The sequence below is a fragment of the Gobius niger genome (genome assembly GCF_951799975.1).
Source record: "Gobius niger genome assembly, chromosome: 14".
NCBI classification, from domain to species: domain Eukaryota; kingdom Metazoa; phylum Chordata; class Actinopteri; order Gobiiformes; family Gobiidae; genus Gobius; species Gobius niger.
In genome coordinates this window covers 32204505-32226174 of record NC_136865.1, presented here as the reverse complement: position 1 = coordinate 32226174, position 21670 = coordinate 32204505, and the positions used below count along the sequence as shown (strand labels likewise).

At 39.6% G+C, this 21670-nt stretch overlaps 2 protein-coding genes across 2 annotated transcripts in view; one reads left to right on the top strand and one right to left on the bottom strand.

The window, feature by feature from the left end:
* Window positions 1–21670, bottom strand: part of LOC306973889 (cell adhesion molecule CEACAM5) — a 270429-nt gene that overhangs the window by 117296 nt on the left and 131463 nt on the right. The gene's annotated exons all lie outside the window — the stretch shown is intronic.
* LOC306973752 (unconventional myosin-Ig-like) overlaps window positions 6558–21670 on the top strand; it is a gene marked incomplete at its 3' end in the record, with an annotated part of 481166 nt that continues 466053 nt past the window's right edge. Inside the window, exon 1 of the mRNA XM_079570756.1 lies at window positions 6558–6567. The remainder of the gene's footprint in view (window positions 6568–21670) is intronic.

Here is a 21670-nt window from a genome sequence, read left to right as displayed (position 1 = left end):
ATATAGTACAAGGAACACACAGAGAGACGGACAGGAAACAGCCAAACTGAACTTCCTGTGATTTTACAGTTAAAAAAAACTGAATTTGGAGCCAAAACGTTCAAATTAAAAATTATTTCTGGGAGAGAGGGGTAGTATATGTACGAGTCTAAAACTGTGGCTTTTGTGAATAAAATCCATCCATCCATTTTCTTCCGCTTTATCCGGGGCCGGGTCGCGGGGGCAGCAGTCTCAGCAGAGACGCCCAAACTTCCCGATCCACACACACCTCCTCCAGCTGTTCTGACCCCGAGGCGACACCAGGCCAGCTCGGAGACATAGTCCCACCACCGTGTCCTGCGCCTTCCACGAGGTCTTGTCCCACTAGGACATGCCTGGAACACCTCCCGCAGGAGGCGACCAGGAGGCATCCGGAACAGATGCCCTAGCCACCTCAGCTGGCTCCTTTCGACGTGAAGGAGCAGCGACTCTACTCCGAGCTCCTCCCGGGTAACTGAGCTCCTCACCCGATCTCGGAGGGTGCGCCCAGCCACCCTGCGAAGGAAACTCATTTCGGCCGCTTGTATTCGCGATCTTGTCCTTTCGGTCATTACCCAAATCTCATGACCATAGGTGAGGGTGGGAACGTAGATCGATCGGTAAATCGAGAGCTTTGCCCTCCGACTCAGCTCCCTCTTCACCACGACAGACCGATACAGCGACCGCATCACTGCTGACGCCGCACCGATCCGTCTGTCCATCTCACGCTCCATCCGTCCCTCACTCGTGAACAAGACCCCGAGATACTTGAACTCCTCCACTTGAGGTGGGAAAGTGGGAAAATTGACGAATTTCAGAAGAAGCTCTGACAGAGGCCAACATGCTGCCAGAATAATAACTCTGTGTATTTTCACAGAGGATGAGCGGGCCACTTAACAAGCCACTTAACAAGCCACTTAACAAGCCACTTAAAAAGCCACTTTTTAACAAGCCACTTAACAAGCCACTTTACAAGCCACTTAACAAGCCACTTTACAAGCCACTTAACAAGCCACTTTACAAGCTACTTAACAAGCCACTTAAAAAGCCAATTGAAAGGCAAAAGGGCTGACTTCCTGTGCGTCCAAACCTGCAATTTTCAAGGTATAGCTAGGGGGCGCTGTCCTGAGAGCAGGCTATACATTAATGGCTGCGTTCTGTTCAGTTTCGGCTGGTGCATTAGTGACCTGGATATGAGCTCTGTGGGCTTATGTCTGTGAGCGTTCTTCATTGCGGCGTTATGAGTAGACGGTGTAACAGTTTTAAATAACGTGGCTTAGTCTTTAATTTCACTATGTCTAGATTCACTGGGCCAAATGTGATGTTATTCCGATGAAAAAACAGGGATTAGTTCGTTAAAACATAAGATGAGTCCAGACGGTTTCACAATTGAAAGTGAATATGGCCAACTTCCTGTGCGTCCGGGCGTGGCACTACAAGTCAGTTTTTGGTTTGTCCTGATGTCCCCTTTCACTGTGCCCAAGGGTTTGGACCTACGCCCAAAAATAGACGTTTTCATTTGAATAAGGGGCAACTTTGAGGGGGCGCTGTGGAGCCATTTTGATTTGGGTGTGGCAAATTCATCCATTTTCATAAATTTCGCAGCTGCAGGGTCACCTCTCGGGACTGGACCATGAAGCCGCTCATGTGCAAAGTGTGAATAGTCTCTCGCGAGCTGCGTTCAGGAACCGCCCTGAGCGTCAGGAGAAACTGCGTAGCTTCTGAGGCCCATTTACCTTTGGAATTAGAGCTTGTTATAGTGCGCTGGGTTCATTAACACCAAATACCACAATGATCATTTTTAACACTTTTTTAACTTTTCACACGGGCCACTGCACACACAGTCTGAGCCTGATTCAAGTCCACAGTCAGCACCAATTTTTGGCTTTTTCTACCTTTCACATGCCTTTTCAAATTCCTGCTGGTCCCAGACGTATAGTTTAGTTTATAGGAGCAGTTTAACAGAATTCACATTATAGAGTCACAGAGGCTCAGAAGGACGAAAGCAATAAGTAGCAAAGCATGTGAGCAGCTTCACCTCGGGATCAATGTAATAAACGTTTGCATTTCAAAGCAAAACTGTCCAGTCAATTCAGGATTCATGACAAAGAATCGAGTCTGTGCTGAGCTTTTTTTTAACTGCAGCTGATGTGAAGAGACCAAAAGAGAGTTTGACAAATATGAACCATTTCAACAGGAGTGCTGTTCACTTGGACAGGCCTGTTCCCGAAGTCTGTAATGAGCTCTTTAGTTTTTTCCACATTCAGGACAGTTTTGTTTGCGCCATGTGATATGGGGCTAAACCTCAACCCTATAGTGCAGCTCATTGTTGTCAGAAATCAAACCTATGATCGTAGTATCGTCTGCACATTTATATATGCTGGGATGTTTTGCCTCACAGTCAGAAGTTTACAGACTATACAATAAGGGAGTTAGAAAACATCCTTGTGGTGCAGCAGTGTTTAAAACCACAGGAGATGAATCAGTGTTGCCCGCCCTCACAGTCTGTGGCCGTCCTGTCAGGAAATCGATCCACTTACAGATGGAAATAAGACTAAGCACTTTCAGATGGAATGATTGTGTTAAAATCACTTCAATAATCGACAAAAAAAAACATCCTGACATATTGTGACGATCTGTGATGTAACACAGTGTGTTGGGCTAATGAGACAGCATCATCCACAGTTCTGTTTGATTTATAAACTAACTATAGTGGATTAACCCTGGGACATGTGTTGTTTTTTATGTGCCTTCTCAATAGTTGCTCCAAACACTTAATTATCACCGAGGTTAAGTCGACTACATGGGGCTATAAAGTGATGATGTCATCGCTCTACTTCAGGGTGCAAAAGAACTTTACTCCTATTCTCTGAAATGACATTTACCTGATTCGCTCATAAGAACCACAACCTCAGGTATGATGTATGAAAAGATGTTTATTTTAGAACGTTGGCGTTGTCGTTTTGGGGCTTCAGATAGGGAAGCTCACGGGCTCTCGTCCCCTATCTGTAGAAATAGCAGAAAAAAATATTAGTAGAAGGGAGGGAGGGTGGGGCCGGAAACTCCGAACGAGAGGACGAGGTTAGTAGTCGGGGGGCTTAACTCCACAAGACCTATAGCCCCCGCCCGCGGGGGCTAGCCCCCTGGTGGTACAATGTAACGCTCGTATCTTGCTACCGCTTCCACCCACACACGCTTATCATACGTCAAAATGTCGAGCAGAGACGCCTCTACAAAAGTATCCACTTCAAACTCAAATCAATCTAACACCGCTCAAACCCCAGGCAATAAAGCACACACATGGCTAGAACGCACCTTTTGACCAAGTACTAATATCTGAGGGCTGACATCCCACAATACGAACAGCAGCACACAAAGCTATACAGCAAACGAAAGCTAACAACTCACTGAATCGATAGGTGTAAAGCTTGTTAGCACAGCACTAAACGTTTTCAGCAGAGCCCACATCAAACTGCAGAAAATCCACCAGCAAAAGAAAATAAAACATGCAATTGCTGACTTACTTTGGCTGTTTTTCGTCCGCGGTAAAACTTTTACTCCCAAGCCTGTACTCCGGGTGCTCTCCGTGAAAACACTGTTTCATGGACGCCATGTTGGGTCTGCTAGCCCCCGTCAAAATGGCACAGCGAGCCAACGCGCTAAAACTGTGACTCACACTAGCTCTCGCTGTGGCTATGTTTGCTCACCTGTAATTCGCCAAAGCTGCTGTCCGTCACAGCATGGGTGATCTCATTGGGTGCAGACGAACGTCTGCTTTCAGGGGACATATCGACGTCCGTGATTGGTTGAAATTTCGCAGTGTTAGCAGGCTGCGTAAAGAGGCCAGTTCAGTCCACTCTTTACGCGCAGAGCGCATGACGCACGGGGAAGCGGCAGAAGAGTATTTTCGAACAGATTTTTTCACATTTTATCACCACACCATGGCTTCTAGAGGGAAAAAGAGGGTGTACACGGCTGAGGAGACACGGGCTATTGTTCTTGGTGAGATGGAGTTTGAACATACTTTTGATGATTCGTCTTCTGACGAGTCCGACCTGTTGGAGCCAGCCAGCGGTTCAAATTACGAGTATCCACCAGATGAGAGGTAATTGTTTTCTTCTTTTAGTATAAATTTTACTGACAGAACAAAATGCACAGACAAGTGTATTGCTATTTTGTGGGAGTACTAGTTTGTCATGCATGATTTGTAAAGTGCTATTTGTGTTATTATTTATATTTATATTTTATTATTTATTATTATTATTTATTATATATCTGAACATATATTTTTGTATTATTTATTCCTCAGCAGTGATGATGATGGCAAACAAGAGTCTGGTGTGCCAAGCAGACCTTTATCACCACAGCCAGGTCCATCTGGAGTGCAGATGGACCTGGCTGCTTCGACAAGGTGAGGGTCTAATTTGTTTTGTAGTACTTAGCATAAACTCACACATTGCAAATGAGTCATTGTCTATAACGTGTGCATTTTGCAGTGCTGGAAAAGAAAGTCTGCCATCTCTACAGTCAACACCTCAGGAAGGAGCAGTGCACAAAAGGGCGAGACGTGTATTGTCCAAAAGGCAGAGGTGATTATTGACATTGTTGTTGTTACAGTATACAATAGACTGTTTGCAAATTAGTGACTGTCTGTCTTCCTGCTGCAGTATGGCTCCAGACACATTCACACCTTCAACTGGGCAAGGTGTGAGTTCCTCTCACAGCAGTGGTGGTGGGGAGGAGGAGGAGGAGGAGGAGGAGGAAGAAGAGGAAGAAGAGGAAGATGAAGATGAGGATGAGGAGTACCAGCCGCCCTCTGCCCCAGTGTCAAGAAAGTCCAAAAGGCTGTCGTCCGCAGAGCAGAGGTAAGCGTTGGAAAAGCTGCCTGCAACTGATTGCATACAGATGCAAATTAGTGACTGTCTGCCTTTTGTTTTTCAGTGCTCCTTCAAATACACAAAGTGTGTCTGCCCCCCCCTCCAAGGAAGCCACTGTCAGGCCCCGAAAGGCACTCTCCAAGAGCAAGACGGGGAGGAAGAGAACAGGTCCTGCTGCCACAGTATCTGCTCCTAGTGATCGGTGGAAAAATCGTGATGAGGAGGACACTGCACCCAATCCACGCCGTTTTGTTCCAGCGAGAGACACAGGGCCTGTTTTGGACAAAGACGCTTCATGGACAGTCCTGCAGCTTTTCCAGCTGTTTTTTGCCAGTGCCACGGTGAAAACAATTATTGGAAACACAAACATTCATGCTGAAAGGCAAAAGGAGGCAGGAAAAAAATACAAATGGACTCCATTGACTTTGAGGGAGTTTTACATTGTCCTGTCTATACTGCTGTTCACTGGACTTGTCAGCGCAACCGCAAGACACGATTATTGGAGGACAGATTTCCCATATGGTTTCCCATTCCCAAGGAACAAAATGTCCCGGGACCGGTTTTTAGCCATCATGTGGTCACTGCACCTCAGCAACCCCCTGGAAGACGAGGACAATGAGCGCAAGAAGGGCACACCGCAGTACGACAGGCTTTTCAAAATCAAGCCACTTTACACGGACATTGTAACAGCTTGTCAGTCATTTTATCATCCGCACAAGTGCATTTCAATAGATGAGCGTATGGTTGCATCCAAAGCGCGAAGTGGAATGAAACAGTACCACAAGGACAAACCGACCAAATGGGGTTATAAATTGTACGTTCTGGCAGACTCCACAAACGGATATACTTGGAACTTTTTTGTATACACCGGCAAGAGCAACACTGTTTCCGAACATGGACTAAGTTACACCTCAGTCATGGATCTGATGTTACTCCCCGTACTTGGCTCAGGCTACACCGTTTTTGTGGACAATTTTTACACTAGTCCAGCCCTGTTCAAAGACTTGTCAAAGAAGAAAACGGGTGCCTGTGGCACAATAAGAAAAACTCGTTCTGGTTTCCCCAAAACTACATTGAATGACCTCCCAAAGAAAGCAGCGAGGGGTGAAATAAGATGGATTCGAGAGGGCCCACTGCTATTTGTGAAGTGGATGGACAAACGGGAGGTCACGATGTGCACCTCTGTTCATGGTGCATACAGTGGGAAATCGGTCAAGCGAAAGGTCAAGGAGCAAGGCCAATGGAAGACCGCACAAGTGCCCTGTCCCGATGCTGTGGTGGATTACAACAAGTCGATGGGCGGTGTTGATTTATCTGACGCCCTTATTGGCTACTACTCTGTCCTCCACAAGACAATGAAGTGGTATAAAACATTCTTTTACCACTTCCTGGACATCGCAGTGGTAAATGCCCATATAATACACACGGACCTGGTTGAACTCAAGGCTGATGGGACAAAACCACTCACACAAAAGAAGTTCCGGGAGAAACTGCTTGTGGAAATGGTCCAATTTGCAGATGCTGAGGAGACCCCTGAGGAGACCCCTGAGGAAAGGCCAAATACCTGCATGCCAGTGTATTATGGGGAGGATGCCACGGCCCAGAGAAAGTACTGCAAGAGATGCTTTGATGCAGGGGACAAACGAGTAAAGACCCCTGTGTACTGCAGGAAGTGTCAGGTACCTCTGTGTCTGACAGCCAAAAAAAACTGTTATGTCGCCTGGCATGATGCTCGGTGAACTTTTTGTTTTATTTTACTTTTTATTACATTTGTGTGTGTTTTTGCTATATATAGTTTTTATAAATAAAGTGTGCTGAAATATATAAATTTTGTCTTTACTTTTTTGGGGAAAAAATAGCATTTTTATGACCAAATATGTAAAAGCATCCTAAATTTTCATTTTCATTGAGATATTCCATATTTCAAATTTTGTGCCAAACTGTGCCAAACTGTGCCAAAATGGCACAGTTGGTCTCCGCCTGGATTTTTTTACATTCTAAGCCTGTAAAACTGTAAAATTCTTTGTTGAATAGGCACCAACTTTGCTCCAAATGTTCATGACAGGATTTACTTACAATTTAGGTTGCAACTTTGCTTGTTTACTGTAAAAATAAGATGTTTTGCTCCTTTTTTTCTGTTTTTATTAGGCGGAAATCAAATTTGTTGAGAATGGACCACAATTTTCCTTGCCCACAATTATTTTCTTCCAAAACTTCACATCCACAACATCCACAAGCCCCAACAGCCCAGCTGTGAACAAAATTTGCATTTTAAACCTTGTATAAGGCTTTTAATTATGAAAAGTATGGGAATACTATTTTCGGAAAAGTGAGATAAATAGAGGGTATGAGGTTAAATAGGCCGGCAGGCGGAAGAGGCGTATAGGAGGTGTGGTCCGGCTCTCGAACCTAGATAAATATAAATACTTATCTCCATTTGTCACCTGCTGTAGAGCCGACTACAAGGCTCTTTCTAAACATCTGATCACACAGAAATATTACATTTACTCTGGATTTTCTTCAGGGAGGCCATACCACCTTTGCTCTGCCTGATCCCGTCAGATCTCTGAAGCTCAGCAGGAGTGGAAAAGGTCTGACATATTGACGATAAAAAGACGAGAGACGACTTGTGCCATGTGAGAAAACACACGACACATTCATTCTCAACAATATACGGAAAAGTTCACAAATGTAGTACCTGACTCATCTTTACAAATGTGTTTAATAAACTTGTACTTTGCCTCTTAATGTTGCTTATTTTCAGTCTAGTATTTAAAAGCATTCAACTAACTATCAGAATTTACTAAATTGATTTCAATAAACATTTTTAAGTGATAATTTAATCATTTCATGTATTTGGTATTTTACATTTATTGTTATGATTTTTTTTAACTGATATATTCAGGCTGGAGTTTTCTGACTGAATATGTTTTATGACATGGTGACATGTGCTGTGAGTTCACTGAAGCGAGTCACTTTCAGTTCAGTTTAGCTGAGGAGGTTTTTGTACGAGGCTTTTTCACTGTGTGAACATCCACTTACTGTTGATATAGTGAGCACCCTGACAGTAATAAACAGTAAGATCTTCAGGCTGAACTCCACTGATAGTCAGAGTGAAGCTGGACCCAGATCCACTGCCTGAAAAACGACTGGGAACATCTGACGCTCAAGTTATTGCAAAACGTATAAGAGCTTTAGGAGTTTCTCCATCTCTCTGTTGGTGCCAGTGAAAGCGGTGACCATGACTACTGTGATAATACACATTGTGACTGAGAGAACACGGTATGTTCACGGTGGCCCCCAGGGCGGCTCTCACAGTCTGGGCCTGACTCACTGTCACTGTCTGTCCTCTGGACTCTGTGATGAAGACGCAGCAGAGGACAGTCCACACGAGGACACACACCAAAGTCATGTTGGAGATGAGGAGCTTCATGAAGGAGCTTCAGAGCAAAGAGTCACCTCTGAGGAATATAAAGAGTCACCTCTGAGGAATATAAAGAGTCTCACTGGACCATGCAGTTGCTCATGCAAAGTGTCTATGGAAATGAGGCTCCACAATGAGACTCCACACAGCAGCTGCAGGGTCTGTAACATCAGGATCAGAAAAAAACACTCTCCATTTTAGGTCAAATTTAAAATGTTTCCCTGGAGTCCCTCAGGGCTGTGCTCTTGCTCCTTCACTTTTTAATGTCCAAGGACTATTTTTAGTTATAAAGAATCATTTAGATTTAACAAAAGTTAAAGTCCCTGTTAGGCCAACGAAGAAGTCAGATTTAATCGAAAATGTGTCGCCATTTAAATGTTTCATTCTTGGTGAAAAGTTTTTAAATATTTATTTCCATTTTATGTTTTTATATTTCATTTTTTGAATGGTCAACTTTATTTCTATAGCACATGAATGAAATATAACACTATTTAAATTTCCACATATTTTGCTGAATAAACATGTGACATAGCGCCCCCTGCTGTCACTGCTGCTGACATACAGAGCTCTGCATTAACATCTGCTTTAATAAACTCCTCACTGCTTTCTGCTCATGTCTGCTCCTCTTTTATATAAAAATAAATAAATAAATCAGTTTCATCTCGAAAATCTTCTCATTAATAAAAAAAAATATCAGAAATTGCAACAATGACTGTGTTTTTAATATCAATATAATTTCATAATATATAACAATTGTTAACTAATAATTGAATTTATTTATATATTTCATATTTATATTTTATAAATGAATCACAAACAGAATCTTGACTCAGTGACATTTACAGTTTCAATGTTAATCCAAAAATGATTTTGCTTTAATTGCATCATATTTATTAAGTCACTTAAATAAACAATAATTAAAAATAAAAAAAGTAATTCCAGATGCTGTTAAATTCATGAAAAATTATTTAATTTATTTATTCTGACTATTTTTTTTATTTATTAGTAATTATGTTTTTTATGATATTTAGATGAAGCTCATTTCAACAAACACTTGTTTTCAGTTTATGAACAGGAATAAGTTAAAAAAAAATGCTGCATTAATAAATGTGTAATTTCAACTTTACCTTCATTAAAACCATGAATTAAAATATATATATATTTTAAAACATCTTTTAATTTTTTCACAAGCTGAAGTGGCTCAGTCTGAGGTCAGAGAGCAGAGTTAATGTGACTTTAATTATATTTGTTTTACGATACTGAAACCTGAACAATACTTTTTTTTTTCTATCTTGTAAATAATGAAAACAGAATATCCGCTCTTTAAAACTGTTTTTCATGGAGTCCCTCAGGGCTCGGTTTTTCGCTCCATCACTATTTATTGTACGTTTACCTTTTATTATATAAAAAAATGCATTAATGAAATATTTACAGACTTTGTATTAAGAAAAATCCAAAGTACATTCAACATCTACATTATTATAATAAAACACTCAAAAAAGGACAAAAAGACGCACTATATTACACTGCACTTTTTCCAATTTTTTGTAATATTTAAGTTGAATTGTAAATCTAATTTGAGTTGTAATCAGCTTCACAGATGATCAACTTGTGGAAACACATTTTACCACAAAAGACTTAATTATTTAAAGAGTAAGTTATTCTATAATTAAAGACCGTTTCTATCTTTCTAATGTAATAATGTTTTCATGGCTCAGGTCAGTGATGTGAGGATAAACTGCTGGACATGAGTGAATATCTTGACGTGGGACGTCCCTAAGGAGAGTTATTCTAGGGCAGGAAGCCGACGTTGCTGAAACATCATAACTACATTGAAGACAAACTTCAAAGTCCATTAAAGCTTTAAAGAAGAGAGTAAAATAAATACAAAAAAAACACTGGCTTCTGTATTTAAACTCAATCAATGACTGAAAGGCCCAAAGTCCAGAGTCTGAGAGACTAATGAATCTAATCCACTGAGTAAAGATGCAAGAGGAGAAGAAAACATTGTTAAGCTTGATTTTAAAGCTTTTATTTTAAATGAACGTCTGGAGGACTTTTTTGCGTTGTTTGTATTTAACCCTAAGTTATTGTCAAGACTAATAATTGTGAATGAGAAAAATTAAAATACAAAAGAATAATTTACTTTCTAAACAATGTTCACATTGAAAAAAAGATTTTCTTTAATGGAATTTGTAAAATGGACAAACTCCGAAACCTTAAACTCTCGTATATTTATATTTATCTCTCTATATTTATATTTGAGCTCGACGTGTAGAAAATTAAACCTGTCGTGTCTGTAGATACAAACAATATGAAGAGTTTAAATTAAAATATGAACCATGAATATTATGATTACTTTGAGGAGAAGAACCTTCATGTGATGAATAAATAAAGCAGTGCTAATAAATGTGTCTGTGATAGAGCCGGGGTAATAAAAAAAAGTGTCACATTATTTAGTTTAGTGTCGTAGAGTTTGTGAAAGTGTCGGCCTCAGCGTTTCAGTCTTCAGACTCAGTGAAGTGCGAGCAGCTGCCGCTCAGTTTCACTTCAGTCTGAGGAGGTTTTTGTACGAGGCTTTTTCACTGTGTGCTCATCCACTGACTGTTGATATAGTGCTCACTCTGACAGTGATAAACTGTAAAATCTTCAGGTTGAACTCCACTGATGGTCAGAGTGAAGCTGGACCCAGATCCACTGCCTGAAAAACGACTGGGAACACCTGACACTCGATTTGATGCATAGTAAATAAGAGTTTTAGGAGTTTCTCCATCTCTGTGTTGGTACCAGAATAACCAGTGACCATGATTACTGTGATAATACACATCCTGACTGACAGAACACGGTATGTTCACGGTGTCCCCCAGGGCGGCGCTCACAGTCTGGGCCTGACTCACTGTCACTGTCTGTCCTCTGGACTCTGTGATGAAGACGCAGCAGAGGACAGTCCACACGAGGACACACACCAAAGTCATGTTGGAGACGAGGAGCTTCATGAAGGAGCTTCAGAGCAAAGAGTCACCTCTGAGGAATATAAAGAGTCAGCTCTGAGGAATATAAATTGTCACCTCTGAGGAATATAAAGAGTCCCACTGGACCATGCAGTTGCTCATGCAAAGTGTCTATGGAAATGAGGCTCCACATCTGATCAGCTGCAGGGTCTGTAACATCAGGATCAGAAGACACTGTCTACATTTTAGGTCAAATTTAAAATGTTTCCCTGGAGTCCCTCAGGGCTGTGCTCTTGCTCCTTCAGTGTTTAATGTTCAATGACTATTTTTAGTTCATGAAAATCATTTAGATTTAACAAAAGTTAAAGTCCCTGTTGAGCAAAACAACAAGTCAGACTGAATTGAAAATGTGTTGCCATTTAAATGTTTCATTCATTCTTGGTGAAAAGTTTTTAAATATTTATTTCCATTTTATGTTTTTATATTTTCATTCTTTGAAAGGACAACTTTATTTCTATATCACATGAATGAAATATAACACTATTTAAATTTCTCCATATTTTGCTGAATAAACATGTGACACAGCGCCCCCTGCTGTCACTTCTGCTGACATACAGAGCTCTGCATTAACATCTGCTTTAATAAACTCCTCACTGCTTTCTGCTCGTGTCTGCGCCTCTTTTATATAAAAATATTGTAAAAAAAACATTTATTTGCAGAAAACAGGAAACAGAAAATGGAAATACAGTTTAAGCAATATTTATTGAATCATTGTGTAATTATAATTAGGGCAAATTCCCTGGTGAGACCCATATAGTACAAGGAACACACAGAGAGACGGACAGGAAACAGCCAAACTGAACTTCCTGTGATTGTACAGTTAAAAAAAACTGAATTTGGAGCCAAAACGTTCAAATTAAAAATTATTTCTGGGAGAGAGGGGTAGTATATGCACAAATCTAAAACTGTGGCTTTTGAGAATAAAATGGGGAAGTGGTAAAATTGATGAATTTCAGGAGAAACTCTGACAGAGGCCAACATGCTGCGAGAATAAGAACTCTGTGTATTTTCACAGAGGATGGGCGGGCCACTTAACAAGCCACTTAACAATCCACTTAAAAAGCCAATTGAAAGTCAAAATGGCTGACTTCCTGTGCGTCCAAACTGCAAATTTCAAGGTATAGTTAGGGGGCGCTGTCCTGAGAGCAGGCTATACATTAATGGCTGTGTTCTGTTCAGTTTCGGCTGGTGCATTAGTGACCTGGATATGAGCTCTGTGGGCTTAATTTTGTGAGCGTGAGCTGTCTTCAAAACTCCACGAAATCTGTGCGTTCTTCACCGCGGCGTTATGAGTAGACGGTGTAACAGTTTTAAAAAACGTGGCATAGTCTTTAAGTTCACTATGTCTAGATTCACTGTGCCACATGTGATGTTATTCCGATGAAAAACCAGGGACTAGATCGCTAAAACATAAGATGAGTCCAGACGGTTTCACAATTGAAAGTGAAAATGGCCAACTTCCTGTGCGTCCGGGCGTGGCACTACAAGTCAGTTTTTGGTTTGTCCTGATGTCCCCTTTCACTGTGCCGAAGGGTTTGGACCTACGCCCAAAAATAGACGTTTTCATTTGAATAGGGGGCAACTTTGAGGGGGCGCTGTGGAGCCATTTTTATTTGGGCGTGGCAAATTCATCCATTTTCATAAATTTTGAGGCCGCCCGAAGGTCTCCGTTAAATTCCGTGAGTTTGGCGACGTTTAAAGTGTCAAAAATGCGATCACTTATGGAGAGAGATTATAGAAAGCCAAAAACAATAGTCCCTTGCCCTGGGACCCAGATCCACTGGCTGAAAAACGACTGGGAACATCTGACACTCGATTTGATGCCCAGTAAATGAGAGCTTTCGGAGTTTCTCCATCTCAGGAACCGCCCTGTGCGTCAAGGAAAATTGTGCAGCTGCTGAGGCCCATTTACCATTGGAATTATAGCTCGTTGTTTGGGTTTTGTGGCTATTTTCAAACTTTTTCAAGAAGCTTTTAGATTTAGGTAAAGCCAAAGTGGAGAAAATGTTATCAGTTCAGGTGGGGGTTAAGAGGTTAAAGTAACGTTTTGGTGACTCTACCCATCTCTGAAGAATTGGTTAAACTGTGATGACCCTCTCGCTGTTGTGCCTATAATTGTCCACACGGGGGCGACATTGGGCCTCTTTTTAGTTCATGTTCATGACCACACATGAAGCACACGTTTACAATAGGCAGGAACCATTTTCATATTTAAAATCTATAATATTAAAGCATTAATGCAACTCATTCAAACCACGTGATTTAGCCTTAAGGCTGCAGGGAAAAAGGTCCCGGGTTCGATTCCTACCAGGACGGGGCCTTTCTGTGGAGTTTGCATGTTCTCCCTGTGTCTGCGAAGGTTTCCTCCGGTTTCCCCTGCCACTAAAAACATGTACAATAAGTGAATCCTCCAGGTGTTTGTGACCATCAGCCTGGCTCCACATCTGGAGGTCCGACCGTCGCCCACTGCTCCTCACGGGTCGTCCAGTAAAGGATTGGTCAAATGCACAGGACACATATACTTATATTCTGTATATTTTAGTAGTATTTTATCACATGCCCTTACTTTCATATTTATTCATATTGTTACTTATTATTATTATTATATTATGAGTTATTTTGACCATTTTCAAACTCCAAACGGTGTCAGACTTAAAGGCTGTTGGTTAAAGTGTCTCCGGTGATTTGTTTGTAATGAGAGGTTTGGTCAAAGCAGGTCCAGGCTCAGAATCAGGGAAAGAATTATTATTATTATGCAGCTGTTTTCCCTCGAACAAAATATGAAGGAAAAAAAACATCTGAAACGGCATTAAATCCTCTCATGATTTTGACTTGTATTAATAGATTATGATTTATTTATTTTGTGAGTTCACTGAAGCGAGTGAGTTTCAGTTCAGTCTGAGGAGGTGTTTGTACGAGTCTTTTTCACTGTGTGAACAATGTGTGATCGTAACGCTGCTGACAGAAATAAACTCCTGCATCTTCAACCTCAAATCCACTGATGGTCAAAGTGAAGTCAGTCCCATAACCACTTCCACTGAAACGACTGGAGACTCCAGACTGACGAGAATTAGTATCACTAATGAGAAGTTTTGGAAGCTCTGTTCCTTTTTGGAGATACCAGCCCAGATATTGCTTTACATCTGAACTGGACTGACATCTGACAGAGGCCGAGGCTCCTCTCTCCACAGCTGCACCTGCAGGAGTCTGAGTCAGGAGGATTTCTCCTGAAGAAGCTGAAAAACACAAGAAGAGTTATTGAGACAGACCCCGCAGGTGTCCAGAGGAGCAGTGTGTGACCCAGAGATGTCCTCACCCCGACCCAGGAGCCCCAGGGCCAGCAGGAACAGCTGCAGGGACATCAGGCTCATTGTGTTGTTGGTGTGGGAGTGTCTCTGAAGGAAAAGCACTGGGCTCTTAACGGCTGGACCACCAAACATATGCAAACACACATGCAGGAACCACTGACCTACTGAGGACACATATGCAAACACACATACAGGAACCACTGACCTACAGAGGACACATATGCAAACACACATACAGGAACCACTGACCTACTGAGGACACATATGCAAACACACATACAGATCCACTGACCTAATGAGGACACATTATGCAAACACACATACAGGAACCACTGACCTACTGAGGACACAAATGAAAACACACATACAGGAACCACTGACCTACTGATGACACATGTTCAAACACACCAGGGCTGGGGATCCATTCAGATTCACCAAATCAAGTTGATTCACTTCACAAGGGCCCGATACAATTCACGATTTGATTGATTTTAAAACTAAAATATAAATGTGTCAGAATGAGCTTGAACAATAAACACTTTTCCATTTGCAGCTGGAAGGAGATCAGGAAAGGTCTTTATTATAATAGCAGAGTCAGTATAAATATGTGTAAAGTCATTTGTCGCTGACGAAGCAGACGACACTGAACACAGTACAGATGAAAGCTCAGGAACCTTTGTGATTATTTAATATTCATTTTTCAGTTCAGTTTGAATTTGGACAAAATGATTTCATGAAGTGAAAAAACAGCGGAAATCTGAGATACTGATAATGTTCATGAATAATTAACAGAATCTTTCCATGTTTTAATTTTCTCTCATTGAAATAAAATTTGAAGACGTCGGTTAAAAGTTTTTTCTTTGTCTCATATTTATCACATTAGTCATTCGACAGATTATTGTTTATGTATAAACAGTCTTAGGTTCATGCTTTGTTTATTCATGTATTTACTTGTTTAATGTTAGAGCTGCTACATTAAAAGATTAAAATGAAAGAAGTTCTTTTATAATAAGTTATGGAATTATTTTTTTCGTGTCGGTGACTCTGGTTGTGAACCTTATGGTGCTACATCTTATAAAGTATTTTAATCTGTGGAGAGTTCACTGAAGTGAGTCAGTTTCAGTTCAGTCTGAGGAGGTTTTTGTACGAGGCTTTTTCACTGTGTGAACACATACGGATTGTCGTGGTAAATCTCACAGTAATAAATAGCAAGATCTTCAGGCTGAACTCCAGTGATGGTCAGAGTGAAGCTGGACCCAGATCCACTGCCTGAAAAACGACTGGGAACATCTGACACTCGAGATGAAACCAAGTAAATAAGAGCTTTAGGAGTTTCTCCATCTCTCTGTTGGTACCAGTACAAGTGTTGACCGTATGAATCACTGTAAACATTCTGACTGACAGAACACGGTATGTTCACGGTGTCCCCCAGGGCGGCGCTCACAGTCTGGGCCTGACTCAGAGTCACTGTCTCTCCTCTGGACTCTGTGATGAAGACGCAACACAGGACAGTCCACACGAGGACACACACCAAAGTCATGTTGGAGATGAGGAGCTTCATGAAGGAGCTTCAGAGCAAAGAGTCACCTCTGAGGAATATAAAGAGTCACCTCTGAGGAATATAAAGAGTCACCTCTGAGGAATATAAAGAGTCACCTCTGAGGAATATAAAGAGTCCCACTGGACCATGCAGCTACTCATGCAAAGTGTCAATGGAAATGAGGCTCCACATCCTCAGGGCTGTGCTCTTGCTCCTCCACTTTTTAATGTTCAAGGACTATTTTTAGTTTATAAATATCATTTAGATTTAACAAAAGTTAAAGTCCCTGTCAAGCAAAACAACAAGTCAGATTGAATCGAAAATGTGTCATTTAAATGTTTCATTCATTCTTGGTAAAAAGTTCTTAAATATTTATTTCCATTTTATGTTTTTATAATTTAATTCTTTGAAAGGTCAAGTTCATTTCTATAGCACATGAATGAAATATAACACTATTTAAATTTACCCATATTTTGCTGAATAAACATGTGACATAGCGCCCCCTGCTGTCACTGTTGCTGAGATACAGAGCTCTGCATTAACATCTGCTTTAATAAACTCCTCACTGCTTTCTGCTCATGTCTGCTCCTCTTTTATATAAAAATAAATAAATAAATCAGTTTCATCTCGAAAATCTTCTCATTAATAAAAAAAAATTTCAGAAATTGCAACAATGACTGTGTTTTTAATATCAATATAATTTCATAATATATAACAATTGTTAACTAATAATTGAATTTATTTATATATTTCATATTTATATTTTATAAATGAATCACAAACAGAATCTTGACTCAGTGACATCTACAGTTTCAATGTTAATCCAAAAATGATTTTGCTTTAATTGCATCATATTTATTAAGTCACTTAAATAAACAATAATTAAAAATAAAAAAAGTAATTCCAGATGCTGTTAAATTCATGAAAAATTATTTAATTTATTTATTCTGACTATTTTTTTATTTATTAGTAATTATGTTTTTTATGATATTTAGATGAAGCTCATTTCAACAAACACTTGTTTTCAGTTTATGAACAGGAATAAGTAAAAAAAAATGCTGCATTAATAAATGTGTAATTTCAACTTTACCTTCATTAAAACCATGAATTAAAATATATATATTTTAAAACATCTTTTAATTTATTCACAAGCTGAAGTGGCTCAGTCTGAGGTCAGAGAGCAGAGTTAATGTGACTTTAATTATATTTGTTTTACGATACTGAAACCTGAACAATACTTTTTTTTTTCTATCTTGTAAATAATAAAAACAGAATATCCGCTCTTTAAAACTGTTTTTCATGGAGTCCCTCAGGGCTCGGTTTTCGCTCCATCACTATTTATTGTACGTTTACCTTTTATTATATAAAAAAATGCATTAATGAAATATTTACAGACTTTGTATTAAGAAAAATCCAAAGTACATTCAACATCTACATTATTATAATAAAACACTCAAAAAAGGACAAAAAGACGCACTATATTACACTTCACTTTTTCCAATTTTTTGTAATATTTAAGTTGAATTGTAAATCTAATTTGAGTTGTAATCAGCTTCACAGATGATCAACTTGTGGAAACACATTTTACCACAAAAGACTTAATTATTTAAAGAGTAAGTTTTTCTATAATTAAAGACCGTTTCTATCTTTCTAATGTAATAATGTTTTCATGGCTCAGGTCAGTGATGTGAGGATAAACTGCTGGACATGAGTGAATATGTTGACGTGGGACGTCCCTAAGGAGAGTTATTCTAGGACAGACTGAGACGCTGAGGACGACACTTTCACAAACTCTACGACACTAAACTAAATAATGTGATTTTTATTATTACCTCGGCTCAATCACAGACACATTTATTAGCACTGCTTTATTGATTCATCACATGAAGGTTCTTCTCCCCAAAGTCATCATAATATACATGGATCATATTTTAATTTAAACTCTTCATATTGTTTGTATCTACAGACACGACAGGTTTAATTTTCTACACGTCGAGCTCAAATATAAATATAGAGAAATAAATATAAATATACAAGAGTTTATGTTTTCAGAGTTTGTCCATTTTACAAATTTCATTAAAGAATTTTTTTTTTTTCAATGTGAACATTTTTTAGAAAGTACATTATTCTTTTGCATTTTCATTTTTCTCTTTCACAATTATTAGTCTTAACAATAACTTAGGGTTAAATGCAAACAACACAAAGAAGTCCTCCAGACGTTCATTTAAAGTAAAAGCTTTAAAATCAAGCGTAGGAATGTTTTTCTTCTCCTCTTGAATCTTTACTTAGTGGATTAGATCCATTAGTCTCTCAGACTCTGAACTTTGAGCCTTTCAGTCATTGATTAAGTTTAAATACAGCAGCCAGTGTTTATTTTGTATTTATTTTACTCTCTTCTTTAAAGCTTTAATGGACTTAAGTCTGTCTTAAATACTGCAGTGATGTTTCAGCAGCGTCGGCTTCAGACTCAGTGAAGTGCGAGCAGCTGCCGCTCAGTTTCACTTCAGTCTGAGGAGGTTTTTGTACGAGGCTTTTTCACTGTGTGAACAGATACTGACTGTTGATGGAGTGGAGACTCTGACAGTAATAAACAGTATAATCTTCAGGCTGAACTCCACTGATGGTCAGAGTGAAGCTGGACCCAGATCCACTGCCTGAAAAACGACTGGGAACATCTGACACTCGATTTGATGCATAGTAAATAAGAGCTTTAGGAGTTTCTCCATCTCTCTGTTGGTACCAGAATATGTGGTTACTGCCGTGCACATCCTGACTGACAGAACACTGTATGTTCACGGTGGCCCCCAGGGCGGTGCTCACAGTCTGGGCCTGACTCACTGTCACTGTCTGTCCTCTGGACTCTGTGATGAAGACGCAGCAGAGGACAGTCCACACGAGGACACACACCAAAGTCATGTTGGAGATGAGGAGCTTCATGAAGGAGCTTCAGAGCAAAGAGTCACCTCTGAGGAATATAAAGAGTCACCTCTGAGGAATATAAAGAGTCACCTCTGAGGAATATAAAGAGTCACCTCTGAGGAATATAAAGAGTCACCTCTGAGGAATATAAAGAGTCCCACTGGACCATGCAGCAGCTCATGCAAAGTGTTTATGGAAATGAGGCTCCACATCTGAGAAGCTGCAGGGTCTGTAACATCAGCATCAGAAAAAACACTGTTTCCATTTTAGGTCAAATTGAAAATGTTTCCCTGGAGTCCCTCAGGGCTGTGCTCTTGCTCCTTCACTGTTTAGGATTATTTTTAGGTTATAAAAAATGACTTAAATGTTACAGTAGTTTTAATAAAAGTCCCTGAATGAAGTTTGTCTTCGGCAAAACAACAAGTCAGATTTAAGATAAAATGTGTTGCCATTTCATTAATTATTGTCTTGGTGAAAAGTTTTTCAATATTTATTTCAATTAAATATTTTTGTATTTTAATTCCTTGAATATAACACGATTTAATCTTGTGATGAATAAACATCTTCTTATATTATTATATTGTCTGTATTTAAACCATGCCTTAAAACTGTGTGTCTGCGCAGCTGAATGGTTTGTTCAGCGCTGGGAGGTTTTTGTACGAGCGCTTCATGACTTTGTGTCACTGTGGTGGACGTTCGGTGGAGGAACCAGACTGGAGCTCAACTGTAAGTCACTTCTTTATTGTTTCTTCAAAAAATATGTTTACATTTTATTAATGTTGTTTTAAATTCATCTCATTTGTAAAGTTTGAGTGTCTTTTATTAATTATAGAATGTAAACGTACCGTTATCAGTGTCTGTGCGTTTCTATCGTCCCCAAAGAAGTTTAAGTTAAACAGATCTTTGACTCGGTGAAGATTTGCAGCAGTAAATGGAGACGGTAAAGACGGAGTCGCAAATATAGATTTAAAAATATTAATACAAATATAAATGTATTACTCACAGTTTATATATGAAATATTATAAAAATGTTTCATCTAATTATTGTGTCGTCAAATATATTTTAGCTGATTTTGATTTATTTACTTTTTAATTTAAAGTGAGTTTATATAAAATAGTCTGTAGTTAAATCTGTCTGTTTGTTCATCAACTAAAGACAAAGATTCGAGAGAAAATAAATATTTGTCCCAAAAAAAAATGTGTTTTTGCAACAGCCAAAAAAATACAAATTATGTGAAAAATGATGAAATATCAAATAAATAGTTTTCACAAATGTAGATTTAAAAATATTAATAATTATTATTTATAATTATAAAAAATGTTAAAAATTAATATTTTTAATTAATAGCAATACAACGTTGTTACAGTATATATTTTCTAATTATATAAAATACAAACATTACAAAAATGTTTCCTCTAATTTTTGCATTTTCAAACATAATTCTGATGATGTACTTCTTATTTAAAGTGAGTTTAAATAAAATAGTCTGTAGTTAAATCCGTCTGTGGCTCTTGTTGTTCCTGAGGTTTGTGCATCAACTAAAACACCGAGATATAAGAGAAAATAAATAAATGCCCCACAAAAAAATGTGCTTTTGCAACAGCCAAAATAAATCTAGAAAATACTAAATATGTGAAAAAATGATGAATTATCTAATAAATAGTTTTATTTTATAAATGACAGTTGTTTTTTTAATTGAACTTTTTAAAAGGTTTTCTATAAATATTTTTGTTTCTTCCAAAATTAATCAACTTAAACTTTCATTAGTTTCATTAGTTTTATCTTTTATTTGTAAAGCGTTTTCTCTCAGATCAGTTTAAAAATATAAAAGTGAAGTGACTCTGTCTCAGGGGAAACTCTGGGGACGTTTGTCTTTAGCTCTGAAACCTTTCAGTGGTTCAGCTTCAGTGGAGTCTGTGGCAGCTGTTTTTCAAACCACATTCATTACAAAAGAGAGAAACATCATTTCATCTTTGTCCAAACTCCTGATTCTTTGTTTCTTTGTTTGTGCTGCTTTTATTGAGTCAAAGGATCTTTGTGGTGACTCTGTGTCTCTGTGTCATAAACCCATATGTGTCTCTGATTGGCCCTTGTGCTGTGTCCGCAGTGGGTCGAGTGGCCCCCGCCCTCACAGTGCTGCCCCCCTCCAGGTCGGAGCTGGCCCAGGGGAAGGCCACCCTCATGTGCCTGGCCAACAAGGGCTTCCCGTCAGACTGGAGCGTGTCCTGGAAGGTGTCCGGCGCCGGTGTGAGCGCTGTGGAGCAGAGGAGCCCCGCGCTGCCGCTAAAGGACGGCCACTACAGCTGGAGCGTGGGCCTGACGCTGACCGCACAGCAGTGGAGGGAGGGCGCTGTGGCTGTGAGCTGTGAGGCCAGACAGGGCTCCCAGAGTCCAGTGTCCCACACACTGAGCGCACTGCAGTGTTCCCAGGACTGACACAGCGCCCCCTGCTGTCACTTCTGCTGACATACAGAGCTCTGCATTAACATCTGCTTTAATAAACTCCTCACTGCTTTCTGCTCATGTCTCCTCCTCTGTTATATAGAAATAAATAAATCAGTTTCATCTTGAA